Source organism: Phodopus roborovskii, unplaced genomic scaffold, assembly GCF_943737965.1.
Source record: "Phodopus roborovskii unplaced genomic scaffold, PHOROB, whole genome shotgun sequence".
Lineage (NCBI taxonomy): Eukaryota > Metazoa > Chordata > Mammalia > Rodentia > Cricetidae > Phodopus > Phodopus roborovskii.
In genome coordinates, this window is record NW_026126434.1 from 9,260,212 (window position 1) to 9,273,663 (window position 13,452).

General features: G+C 44.1%; 1 protein-coding gene across 2 annotated transcripts in view; it reads left to right on the plus strand.

The window, feature by feature from the left end:
• The window catches only part of Lrrc20 (leucine rich repeat containing 20), a 92,968-nt gene that overhangs the window by 24,078 nt on the left and 55,438 nt on the right, over window positions 1-13,452 (plus strand). The window lies entirely within an intron of this gene.

Sequence of the window (13,452 nt, forward strand, 5' to 3'; positions counted from 1 at the left end):
AGTATCTCCAACCCTAGGTCTGCCCCAAGGAAAAGGGTGACAACAAAACTTTTCAAATGTGCTGGTGCCCCCCTCACCATTTTGTCTTATAGGATCAGTGAAGGGCATGTCTTCTGGGCCTTCCCATTGTGGAGGATTAGGTTTTACACAGCTTATCCACTCCAGCATTGGAGTTTCCCTGAGCCTTAAAATCCCTTCATTATCACTAAGCCATGGGATATCAGGCATCTCCAACTCCCTTTCAGTAGACCATTTTTTGATAAATGCTTTAGCCAACCATTCAAACAAGCTTTTCACACCTTTTTTTAATTGTGCAAGCTTCCATATTAAATCTAGAATCTCCGCTCAGAGAACTCATATCAATAAGGTTAGCCTGGATCTAGTTTTATGTTCCTTCCACCATTATCTCACACCCTTTTTTCTTTTTTCTTCTTTTCTTTTCTTTCTTTCTTTTTTTAAAAAGATTTATTTATTTATTACATATATCATATTCTGTCTGCATGTCTGCCTGCACACCAGAAGAGGGTGTCTGGAAAAATAGTCAGTGCTCTTAACATCTGAATCATCTCTTCAGCCCCTATCCCACAACCTTAAGATTGGTTTCCACACATATTCCCCAGACTTTTGCTTGAATGAATTAGCAAACTCCTTAAGCTCTTTAGTGGTGTAGCACACTTTCCCATGGACTACACTCTCCACTTTTCCTCTAGGAGCATGCTTTGCCTTGAGCTGGGTCAGGTCTAGAGGCAACTATTGGTGGACCTTGAGAGACACTGGTATTGTCTTGCATGGCATTTCCTCCAGAAAATGTCACTGTTGGTTTAGCAGACACTGATGGATTAATTTCCTCAGCGAAATGTGAAAGAGGCAATATTTCAAGGGTTGGGGCTGAGGGTACTACTTCAAAGTTCTGAGCTTCAATAGGACCTCCCCCCCCACACCCAAATCCTATTCTTTACCAATTAGTGCCTTTACTTTAACTGCCAACACCCTGTGAGGCTGAGACTTGAATTTTTACTGTAATTCAGCCAACCTTATAATGAGGGCTTCAGTTTGATTTTCTGAGCTCTGTGTCTACTGGAGAGAAGATTCTCTTTCCAGGGCATACTTAGAAAATTTCACTGTTTATTCACATCTGGAGGCAGTCAGCTTTATCACTAAGTTCGTTGTTGTCCTTTACCATATTCTGAAGGTGGTTAATTTTAGCATGGAGCTCATTCTTGTCTGTTAGCAGTTTATCCAGAGATACTAAGAGCAGCCACCAGCAGCATCATTTCCCCCAAAACTGTTAAAAGTTTCAAATATGACATCACGAAATCCACTGCCACTCACTATTGATGACTTAAGAGAATCAAAGGCATTTATCTCTTTAAAATTTAAATATAGTTTGTACCATGAGCTGTCAGTGCTTTGTGAGCTCCCAGGAGAGTGACTGGAGAGGCTTCAGTGCTGGTGAATTGGAAGAAGGTTCAGGCAAATTAAGAAACCTATTCCAGATCCTTAAGAGATTCACCTTTCTACTTCCGTTTCTCTAGAACCACTCTGGTACCAAAATCTGTTGGTCAGGGTTCTCTAGAGTCACAGAATTTACAGAGTGAGTCCCAATCTCTCTCTCTCTCTCTCTCTCTCTCTCTCTCTCTCTCTCTCTCTCTCTCTCTCTCTCTCTCATATATGGAGCTTTATTGGAATGACTTATAGACTGCAGTCTAACAATGGCTAGTTATGAATGCAAAGTCCAAGAATCTAGTAGCTGGAGGCTGGGTGTCTCAGCTGGTCTGCTGGGATCTCACAGAAGGAAATGGATGAGGGCAAGGTGAGGACAAGCAGGTAAAGAACACACCTTTTTGCTTCCAATGTCCGTACATAGGCTTCCAACAGAAGGTGGTGGCCAGATTAAAGGTGTGTCTTCCAGCCCAAGGTCTGGATTAAAGGCATGTTGTCCTCCTGCCTCATGATCCGGATCATTAGTGTGGCTTCCATTTCTGAATTATAGTTCATTCCAGATGTTGTCAAGTTGATAACTGCAAATAGCCATCATACATACATATTATTTATGTAGATGGATGTTTTATCTACATGTATGTCCAAACACCAAAAGAGGGCATCCTATCCCATGGGGCTACAGTTATAGCTGGTTGGGAGAAGCCATGTGGATGCTGGGAATTGAACTCAGGATCTCTGGAAAAATAGCTAGTGCTCTTAACAGCTGAGCCATGTCTCCAGCCCAGTATCTAAAATTTATAAGCCAACATTACATATGAGAGAAAACATGTAATATTTGTCTTTCTAAGCCTGGTTACTTCACTCAAGATGATTATTTCAGGCAAGGAGTAAGGGTTTTTTTGTTTTGTTTTGTTTTTTTCTCTAAGACTCCCATATCTTGGAGCCTGGGGAGATGGCCCAGTGGGTAAAGTGTCTGCTGTGTTAGCATAAGAACCTGAGTTCAAGGTCCAAAACTGGTAAAATGTTGGGGGTGGTGGTAATTTGCTTGTAGTCCTGGTGTTAGGGAGGCAGAGACAGGCAGACAATTGAGCACAGGGCCAGCCAGTCTAGCTGAATTAGTGAGCTCCAGGTTCAGTGAGAGACCCTGGCTCAAAATACAAGGTAGAAAATAATAGAGGAAGACTACCCTCTCCCTTTTAGCATCCAGGAAATGGAGGCAAGAGGATCAAGACTGGGACCTGCCTGAGCCATATCAAACAAGAGAGAGACCTTGTTTCAGAAACAAAAGGGACTGGGAAGATGGCTCAGTGGGCAGGTTTGCTCAGATCCCCAGAACCCATTTAATGTTGAGAAGATGTAGTCACTTGTGATTCTAGTGTTCAAGAGAAAGAGACTGTGTTGGGGGGGGTGGAGTGGGGGGAGATGTGTTCCCTGGGGTAAGCTAGCTATCTTAAACTAGCCGGAATTGGTGAACTCCTGGGTCAGCTGGAGACCTTGCCTCAGTAGATAAAGTGGAGAATGATGGAGGAGGAAGATACAAAAGACCAACTTTGAACTTCTACTTGTATGCACACATACATACACATGAGAGCACACATCCACACATATATATCCATACACATGTGAGTATTTATCCACACATGTATATCCATACATATGTGAACACACACCCACACATGCATGTACACTAAATAGGCAAGAAAAGGAAATAAAAGGAAAGGAAAAAACCAAGAAAATGAAGATCACCACCTGTACACACACACACACACACATGCACACACGCACACACGCATACATACACTCCTGTATCTCTTCGTTTCATAGCAGTGAACCCTGCTTATTGAATGCAGACTGCCTGGTAGACACTGTGCCAAACACATTTCATTCCATGCCCATAAATTGGTGGTTTTTTACTATAATTACAAGATTGTAAAGCCATTACCAGTGTCTAATTCCAAAACGTTTTTATCACCCTAAATATAAGCCTTTTACCCATTAGTTGCAGGCCTTCATGTCTCTGTGCCCTGTCTTCTGGTCACCACCAATACACTTTCTGTCTCCATAAACTGGCCTTTTCTGGACATTTCATGTATATGGATGTGACTGGCTTCTTTCATCACTTAAAATATTTTCATGGGGGGACCTAGAGAGACAGCCCAGTGGTTAAAGCACTTGACTGCTCTTGCAGAGGTCCTGAGTTCAATTCCCAGCAACCACATGGTAGCTCACAACCATCTGTAATGGGATCAGATTCTTCTTCTGATGTGCATGAAAACAGAGCACTCATATACAAAAAATGCATGAATAAATATTTTCACAGTCTTGCCATGTTATAGTCTGTTGGAATTCTGTTCATTTTATGGATGGATATTTTTCCATTGCATGATATACCATAATTCATTGCTCTATTCCTCTGTGGCTGGACATTTGGGTGCTTTCTGCTCTCGGGCTGTTGTAAATAGTTCTGTGGACATGCACAGACAAGTTTTGTATGGCTCATGTCCTCACTGTACTGAAGAAGTGTCTGAGATAGAGTTAAAAATCTGACCCAGGTGCCACAGCCAGAAAGAATTGGCCCGAGAAAAGCTTTGGTTTGGACCAGAGGAGATCTTCCTTCTTGGGCCTCTGTTTCTGCTGCTGTCTTCAGAGACATCCTAGTGGGTATGAAGCCTGTTGCCTGGATCCAGAGCCAAACATCGGGGTTGGAGATAGACACCTGCAGTCACCTTGCTTCCTATGAGGAGGGGGCTTTGCTTTGGTTGATGCCTTAGTTAGGGTTTCTATTTCTGTGAAGATACACTATGATCATTGCAACTCTTACAAAAGAAAACACTTAATTGGGATTGCTTAAAGTTTCAGAGGTTTAGTCTATTATCATCAAGGTGGGACATGGTAGCATGCAGGAAAGCATGGTGCTGGAGGAGCTGAGAGTTCTACATCTTGACCTCATGCAACAGGAAGTGAACTATTTAACACACTGAGCATAACTTGAGCTAAGGACACCTCAAAGCCCCACAGTGACACACTTCCTCCTAAAAGACCACACCTATTCCAATACTGTACATCTCTTAATAGTACCACTCCTTTTGGGGGCTGTTTTCTTTCAAATCACCACATTCTACTCCCTGGTTCCCAAAGGCTTATAGCCATATCATAATGCAGAAATGCCTTCAGTCCAACTCTATAAGTTCACATAGTCTATAATAGTCTCAAACTTAGTTAAAAGTCTAAAGTTCAAAGTCTCTTCTGGGATTCATGCAATCTTTTTGAAAAATATATGTGTACATTTGTCTGTGTGAGGGTGTTGGATCCCCTGGAACTGTACTTACAGACAGTTGTGAGCTGCTATATGGGCACTGGGAATTTAACCCAAGTCCTCTGAAAGATCAGTCAGTGCTCTTAACCTGTGACCCAGCTTTCCATCCCTCATGCAATCTCTTAACTGTAATTCCCTATACAATTAAAAAAAAAAAAAAAAAAAAAAAAAAACAGATCAAATACTTCCAGCGTATAATGGCACAGGATATACATTATTGTTCCAAACGGTAGGGAAGGGATCATAGTGAGGAAATACTGGACCAAAGCAAGACTGAAAATTAGCTGGTCAAACTCCAAACTCTGCATCTTCATGTCTGATGTCAAAGCACTTTTTAGATCTCCAGTTCCTTTCATCTTTGTTGACTGTAGCACACTTCTTTCTTTTTGGCTGGTTCCACTCCCAGTTAGCAGCTGTTCTCAGTAAGTATCCCATGGCTCTGGCATCTCCAACATCTTGGGGTTTCCAAGGCAATCCAGGCTTCACCTTCAGTTTCACACAATGGCCTTCCTGGACCTCCATGCAGGGACACCCCTGCCACATGCCTGGCCTCAGTGGCTTTTCTTAGTCTTGGAGGGAGATTCCAAAATTCCTTTCTTGTATCCTTGACTCTAAAGGCAGAACCACATGGACAAAGCTGCCAAGTTCTGCTGCCTGCTTGGGCTAGAACATACCCCCTCTCCCCAATCAATTATATCTTCACCAGCTTTCTCTTTTCCATGGTTTCCTTCACTGCCTAAGCTTGGTTGTTCTGGAACTTGATCTGCAGACCAGGGTGGCCTTGAATTTAGACATCCCATCTTTCTCTTCCTCTGGAGTGCTGGGATTAAAGTGTGCACCACCACACCCAGCTCTAAATTTTTCTTTAATTCCCTCTCATAAGTTGGGAATTTAGCTGGGGGGATCTTGCCCCAAGGTCACCACTCCCTTTATTCCATTTATTAATCTGTTTATCTCTTTGAACATTTACCTCCATCCGACCTCTTGGCGCTCCTTTTCTCCTCACATTGTATACTGTGCATTTTTCCTTGCTCAGCTTGCTCCTTTTCATTTTAAATATTCATTACAAATAATACCAGTAACCACACAACAGAGCCTATACTAGGCTGTTTGAGATTTCCATAGGCAATGCAGTTAATCTAAAACTCGTTACTTTAGCCTCAGGCAGACTTTTGGACAAGGATAGAAAGCAGCCACATTCTTCACTAAAATACCACAAGAATGATCTCTTCTCCTCTGAAACTTCTTGAGCCAGCTCCCCACAGTTCATCAAATCACATTCTGCACCTCTGTCTTTCATGCTTCTACCAAGATGGCTCATTAAGCAGCACTTAAAGCATTCAACTGCTTTTCTGATCCACAGTCCCAAGTTCCATATTCCTCAAACCAAGGCACCATCAGGCCTGTTGTAGCAATACCCTAGTTCCTGGATCAAACTTATGTCTTAGAGTTTCTGTTCTTGTGAAGAGACATCATGGACCATGGCAACTCTTACAGAGGAAAATATTTAATTGGGGTGGCTTACAGTTTCAGAGGTTTAGTCTGTTATTGTCATGCAGGTGTAGCAGTGTGCAGGCAGACATGGTGCTACAGAAGCAGATGAAAGTTCCACATCTTGATCCACAGGCAACAGGAAGTGAAATATCTACCACATAAGTAAACTGTCTCCTGAGCCAACACTCAGATATCTTTTCCTTGGGTGGGAAAGTGCATGCCTAGCATGTTCAAATCCCTGAGTTTTATCCTCAGCACTACATAGAATTGAGTGTGGTGGCATATTCCTGAACCCTAGCACAAAACAAAACAAAACAAAAAACATCCTTCTGATCACCCTCTTAACACCCAGCAGGGTAAATTTACCATCTTCAGAGGGAGACCTATTCTCTGTGATTCTCAAACTGGGCACCAGACATCTGTTGGGGCTGCTGAAATCGCTAGTGCCTGGGCTCCATCCACTGTCGGTCCAGAGTGGGGCCTGGGAGTTTGCAGGAAGACCAGAAGTTCAGGGCCATCCTCAGATACATACTATGAATCCTGCTTGGGCTACATGAGACCCTGTCTCAAAACAGTGCTTCAACAAGGGTCAAGCAAGGAGGCCTGACTCCTGAGAATTATCCTTTCTGACCTCCACACCACACCAATGACTTTAGTTATTTTTTAACTAAAAAAAAAAAAAATTTAAAGATTTATTTATTTATTATGGATACAGTGTTCTGCCTGCATGTATGCCTGCAGGTCAGCAGAGGGCACCAGATCTCATTAGAGATGGCTGTGAGTCACCATGTGGTTGCTGGGAATTGAACTCAGAACCTCTGGAAAAGCAGCCAGTGCTCTTAACCTCTGAGCCATTTCTCCAGCCCCCTAAAATTTTGTTTTAAAAGAACCAATTTTCACTCTATGTCTAAAAGCCATATATGAGTGAGTACATACCGTGTTTGTCTTTTTGTGACTGGGTTACCTCACTCAGGATGGTTTCTTCTAGTTCCATCCATTTGCCTGCGAATTTCAAGATTCCATTGTTTTTTTCTGCTGAGTAGTACTCCATTGTGTAAATGTACCACATTTTCTCCAACAATTCTTCACTTGAGGGGCATTTAGGTTCCTTCCAGATTCTGGCTATTACAAATAATGCTGCTATGAACATAGCCCAACAGATGTCCTTGTTGTGTGAATGTGCATCTTTTGGGTATATCCCTAAGAGTGGAATTACTGAATCTTGAGGTAGACTGTTTTCTGTTTTCCTAAAGAACTGCCACAATCCATACTGCCAGAAAAGCTAGGAAACTGGGAGGACCCTAAGAGATTTCATGGTCCCCTGGAGAAGGGGAAAAAGACAAGATCTCCTAAGCAAATTGGGAGCTTGCGGGGAGGGGAGAGGGAGTTAGGAAGAAGAGGAGGGCAGAGGTGGGCATGATGGAGCAGGAAGATTGAGTCAGGGAAAGAATAGAGGAGAGCAAGAAAAGAGATAATAGAGGGAGCCATTATAGGTTTTAAGAGAAATCTGGCACTAGGGAAATGTCCAGAGGTCTACAAGGATGACCCCAACTAACAATCTGAGCAATAGTGGAGAGGCTACCTTAAATGCCCTTCCCTAATAATGAGATTGATGACTACCTTATATGCCATCCTAGAGCCTTCATCTAGTAGCTGATGGAAGCAGAAGCAGACACCCACAGGTAAACACTGAGCTGAACTCTTGGAATCCAGTTGCAGACAGGGAGGAGTGATGAGCAAAGGGGTCAAGACCGGGCTGGAGAAACCCACAGAAACAGCTGATTTGAATAAGGGGGAGCTAATGGACTCCAGTCTGATAGCTGGGAAACCAGCATAGGACTGGCCTAGATTCCCTGAATGTGCAGTTAGTTAGGAGGCCTGGGCAGTCTATGGGGCCTCTGGTAGTGGATCAGTAATTATCCCTAGTATGCGAATGGACTTTGGGAGCCCATTCCACATAGAGGGATACTTTCTCAGCCTAGAAACATGGGGGGGGGGGAGGGCCTGGGCCCTGCTGCAAATGATATGACAGACTTTGAAGACTCCCCATGGAAGGTCTCACCCTCCCTGGGGAGCAGAATGGGGATTGGAGGGGGTTAGTGGGGGAGAACAGAAGAGGACAGGAGGGTTCGGGAACTGGAATTGCTAAGTAAAACAAGCATGTTTCTAATATATATATATATATTAGATATATATATATATCCAATTTTCAGTGTTGCAGCCATGTATGTTTTTTTAGGTCAGAGGGCAACAAGTCAGCTTTTTCCTTCTGCCATGTGGGTTCTTGGGATTGAACTCATGTCGTTGGGCTTGGCAGCAGACCTGTGGATTTTTTTTTTAATAAGTCATGTGACTTGAGCAAGCGGGTTTTCTCGTCTGTTTAGCGATAAGTAAGCACAGTGCTGTTCTGACAGAGTGGAGCTGGTGACTGGTGCTAACAGGCTCATAGCACAGCGTGGTATGTGGTGATCCATGGCAGTGGTGAGGAGTCAAAGTCAGAGCTGGGCAGCTTCTGCCTGTCTAAGAGCTTCAGAAACCATGGTAATGCTTCTACCTGGAGAAAAGTTTCTGGTTTTCTCATTTTCCAGGGAGCCAGCAGCAGAGGGAAGGGGAGGGGAGGAGGCAGGGGTCTAGTAAGTACATAGCTTAAGTTTTGCAAGATAAAAGCATTCTAGAGATTGAAGACAACACATGACCTTGTTCAAGGCCCCTGAACAGCATGCTCAAACACGGTACATTGGTTTAAAAAAATTAATTTTTTTATTAAGTGCAGTTTTAAGTTTGTAGCACAATGGAGGGGGAATTGGAATTCCCACAAACCCTTCTCCACCCAGCCTCCTCGCTAATTCACATCACCATGACCATAGTCCATTGGTCGGTTTCCTTTATTACTTCTGTGAGAAATTTCTAACAGTTGTTCAAGAAGAGGCTTTACTAGCTCAAGTCTGAGGATACAATCCATCATGACAGCATGAGCTTGAGGCTGCTGATCACATTGTACCCACAATCAAGGGGCAGATGGAAATGAACACTGGTTCAAAGTTTGCTTTCACGTCTATTCAGCCCAGGACCCCAGCCTGTGGTTAAGGGTGGGCCTTCCGACCTCACTTAATCCAGTCTGCAAACGCTTGCTCTCACAGACACACCCAGAGCATTTTCTACTGAGTGAGTAGAAATCCTGTCATGTGGATAACATTAAACATCACAGCCGTTACATGGTTAACTGCTAAACCTGCATCCCACACCATCTTTATGTCCCACATTGATTCACTGGAGAAACTGCATTCTCAAGGTTTGAACGGATGTATGATGGCATACATGTTACCATTGCAATACTGGGCATGTTTCCTGCTCCAAACGCCCTCTGTGCTCCCCAGCCTAGCCTCGAACTCTGAAACAGCTGTAACTTTGAAAATTGGTTGTTTTTAAATTTATTGCTGTGGTATGGAGCAGAGAGGTATGTCCTCAGAGAGTACGGTTTTTCCGCCTGCCGCTGCTGGTCTTGTCCCGCCGCTGCGCCAGCCCCAAATAACACACAGAGACTCTGTATTTGATATTAAGCTGTTGGCCAGTTACTATTTTCTTATCGGCTAGCTCTGTCTTAATTATTAACCCATTTCTGTTAATCTATGTATTTCCACGTGGTCTTCTTACCCGGAGCCGGCTGCTGCATACTGCTCTCTCCATCTCTCCATCTAGACTCCTCCTCACTACTTCCTATTTCCTCCTTGTCTCTCCTATCTTCCTTTCCTATTGGCCAACAGTGCTTTACTTATTAACCAGTATGAGAAACATATACAGAATGACATCTCCCATCAGACAGCTTTCATGGGTCAGGCCTCTCTTCTTGCTCCTTGTTGAAGCACTATCTTTTTTTCCTGTTTTTTGAGACAGGCAGGATTCATACTCACTACATAGTTGAGGGTGACCCTCAGCTTCTGACCTTCCTTCCTGCCTCTACCTACTGAGAGCTGGAATTGTGCACCACTGTACCCAGTTTATGCATACTGGGAATTGAAACCAGGACTTCCTGCATCTTAGGCAAATAGTCTACCAACTCAGCCGTCTTTTCCAGTGCATGTTCTGTCCAGCACACTTGACTTATGGCTGGCCACTCTGCCTGCTTCTTGGATTTTGTTTATTGGGACCTAGTTTCTGCCATCCATTATGTACTCACCGGGATGAATATGTTGGATAGCCTTTCATCAAGCACCAGGGACTTTGGAATAGAAGCCTCCTCTATTTACACTAAATACTGTTTCAATTAGAAGTTTGGGGTATACATTTAATTACAAGGATAATTATGCCTGATATTCACTGGTACTGTCTTGCAAGGAACTTCTTCTCTATTGAAACTGGGGAAGAACACTGAAATCCAGATGTGCTCCAGTATTGATGTGGGTGCCCAGGGTTGACCCTGCCTGCCTCCCCAGCTCCTAGTAGCAGTCTTCCACCAGGTAGCTCAGGATTTAAAGAGCAGGAGCCTTCATCTCTGAACATTTATGGGCCAAGGTGAAGCCCAGGAAACCAGAGAAGGCTGACCTGGAAGGTAGATGTCTCACAGAAAGACTCCTCAGGGCCTTTGCTCATGCCATTCTCTTAGGTTGTCTTGCCCTCTTTTCTCTGGATCAGTCTCCATCCATTAGCCTGAATTTAGGGTGACTAAGCATCCTAGTGTGAGGGGATACAGGACTCTTCATAGTAATATTGGAGAAGTCTTGAGTATATTGTTGATTGCCCTGCTCAAATCTCTGGTCCAGGATCTTCATGCTAATTTATTAGCCCATTTGTCTTACTGGAATGATAATGGGTGATCTACCTGGCAACCCAGCCCCAACCTTCCCATTGAGGGAAACTTTAGGTGGTTATAGGAACTGGAGGTCATACATCACAGCACAAGTGCTCAGTGTTATTGGCTGCATGTGTTTCACTGGGTTGAATGGGACCTTTGAGCTCAGCAACTCAGCCCCCATGGCTATAGGAATCCTCTCTGCTGACCCTGACCTGGGCCTCATATTGTGTGGTATATCATCTCTCACTTCTTTTATGATTGTGAACCCTTAACCCTTATCCTGTCTCATTGAGGCCCCCTGGATAATGGGATCCTCTTTCTAAAAACTGCAGTTTAATTCTAATTTTGTGTTGGGGCTTGCACATGCTACAATGTGCCTGTGAAAGCCAGAAGACAACTCTCAGGAGTTGATTTTTCAATCCCCAGGACCTACACATTGGAAAGGAAAAATCAACTCCTGAGAGTTGTCTTCTGGTGGCTGATACCTTTACCAGTTGAGCTATCTCCTTAGCCAGAGCACACTTGTTATTGTTGTTGTTTGTTTTGTTTTTCGAGACAAGGTTTCTCTGTGGCTTTGGAAGCTGTCCTGGAACTCGCTCTGTAGAACAGGCTGGTCTTGAACTCACAGAGATCCGACTGCCTCTGCCTCCTGAGGTGTGTGCCACCAACGCACGCACTCTAACTCAGTGTTGGCAGGATTTTTTTCTTTCTTTCTGCTACTGGAGATTAAACTAGTATATCAAACATGCTGATCAAGTACTCTCCCACTGAGCTACATTCCCCAGCACTAGAACCCCCTCCTGAGGCTGCCATTCTATCTGCAGCCTACACTGGCCCTTTCCTGGTTGAAGACCCTTTAACTGGTTCTTAATTGGGCCTGATGACCATCAACATCCTGGCCATACCTTCTGGAAGCAATGCCACTTGTCCACATAATCAAAGACCCAACAATGAATTTGGCTTAGCTTTTGGGGACTTTAAATCTGCACAAAACCATGGTCAGCACAGAGTGTGCTCAGCCTCTAAATTAAGACTTCAGAAAAACTCCATTGAGAGCAGAAAGCCGGGGAAGCCTTTTTGCCTTTCCTCAGACACACCGAAACCTTGGGATCACAGGCTTTGAAATGGAAAAGCCTCCAGGAGTTGATAGCCACAGCTGCAGTTTCCCATTGGGAAGCTCAACATTGGTTCCTTTCTATTTGTCTGACCTGGAGGTGGGTACCTGGGCATAGTCTTGACCCAAGCAGGTAGTATAGTAGAAGGTTTGGAATACAGACTTATTGGACCAGCAAGGTAGCTTAGCTGGTAAAGGCATTAAACCTGATGGACCTAAGTTTGGTTCCCAGAATCCCCATTGTAGAACAAAAGAACCAACTCCCACAAGTTGTCCTCTGATCTTCACACAGGTACCTACCTCCCATCAAATATACATGTAATAAGCCAGGCATGGTGGCCCTTCCCTTTAATCCCAGTACTTAGGTGGAGTGTGGAGGGACAAAGACAGGTTCCTTTTTGTGAGTTTAAGGCCAGCCTGTCTACATAGGGAGTTGCAGAACAGCCAGGGTTACATAGAGAATCCCTGTCTAAACAAACAAACAAATGAGATGAAATGTTAAAAAGAAAATGAATAGGTCATCTGCCTAATTTGAGTCTAGATTGCTTTCCCCAACTTCTAGCACTACACCTATCCCCAAGCTAAGGAACAGAGAGGACAGTGAGCAAGACACTTGTGTGTGTGTGTGTGTGTGTGTGTGTGTGTGTGGGTGGGTGGGTGGGTGGGTGGGTGGGTGGTCCTGGTCCTGGTGATTGAACTGTGTTAGGCAAGCACTCTCCCACCAAGCTACTTTCCAGTCACTTAGTATCGGTTTCTTTGTGTGGGTGGGTGGGGCATTGGCGTACATGAAGTAATAAAGTGATATTACTTATGGCCACATCCTTAAAAGCATAAACTCCAAGAATATTGCTCCTCATGTGCTGATGGGAAGGTGACTGGACAAGGTAGAGGTTTGTTCCAGGATGGCTGGGTACCTGGATATTTATGTTCTTAGCCTGAGAATATGACTTCTTCACTCAGCAGGGATGATGCTCTGTGGTGTTAGTGGCTGGTGATACAGCAGGAATGCAGCATGTTTGCATCAACTCCAGAGACCTGTTGAAAGGATGGATCCTTGTGATCTCTGCTGTCAATGGTAGCCAAGTGCCCTGATTAGATACCCCATGCTTGGTAGGCAGTTTGGGGTTAGAGGGTACATGAAGTCCCTGGGGAAAACGGCAACAAAATCACAACAGGAAGGGACAAGATAAAGATGTCACTAGATGAGGGCCTGGCACTTAGATGAGCCTCACTAGCTAATGGGGGATAGATGAGGGTAGTAGTGTTTGGGGTGATATCCCTAGCTCTTGGCAT